We start from the raw sequence: 729 nt of genomic DNA, 5'->3' as shown, positions 1-729 counted from the left end.
TCATATCTAAACAATATTAAAAACATTAATTTAATTATGCACAAATAATAATATTGTACGTAAGATCCTGTAATATTAGAATTCAATTCAAGGTGTGTGTGCACGCAACCTAGAATTGGCGCGATTGTGTTTTAGTGCATCCGTATAATTTCTCTTTTATTTATGTATTGATCTAAGCAGATTGCTAAAATAATTTGTACAATAATACGATTTATATAAAATAAAAATTTTAAAATAGGTTCCAGAAACTTATTTAAAACATCAAATAAGAAATAGATCATAAGAAATTATTTAAAATAATAAATACTAAATAATTCTTATTTTATTTTAAAATACATATTTTAATTAATATTATTTTAAATATAACTGACCTCTAATTTTCATTTTTGTATGAAGCAAGGATTAGATCACTTAGATTAGGATCCTTTCATCATTTTACTAGTTTGAAGCATAATAAAAGTCTCCATCTTTCAAAATAACGATTCTCTTGATTTGAAAACAACAATTGTGTCATTATCGTCAAGTAATTTGAGCGTTTCATTTTACGTATTTTATTAAGCATGTCAGTTCCAAACAAGATTCAAGATTATCATGTTCAGTGTTACAAAAAATTTATTACTTTGGCAAAAAAACATAGAGAATCTTTAATGCAGATTAATGTCGAAAAAAGGTAAGGGAATATGATTTTTTGCTATCTTTTAAGAATTTTGTAAATTGTATTTAAATATT

General features: G+C 23.5%; 1 protein-coding gene across 1 annotated transcript in view; it reads right to left on the bottom strand.

Annotated features, from left to right (window-relative positions):
* LOC108690813 (PDZ domain-containing protein 4) overlaps positions 1 to 729 on the bottom strand; it is a 329783-nt gene that overhangs the window by 1183 nt on the left and 327871 nt on the right. The window lies entirely within an intron of this gene.

Source organism: Atta colombica, unplaced genomic scaffold, assembly GCF_001594045.1.
Source record: "Atta colombica isolate Treedump-2 unplaced genomic scaffold, Acol1.0 scaffold37, whole genome shotgun sequence".
In the NCBI taxonomy this organism is placed as follows: domain Eukaryota; kingdom Metazoa; phylum Arthropoda; class Insecta; order Hymenoptera; family Formicidae; genus Atta; species Atta colombica.
Note: the sequence above shows the minus strand (reverse complement) of the source record. Positions and strands in the feature narration are given on the sequence as shown.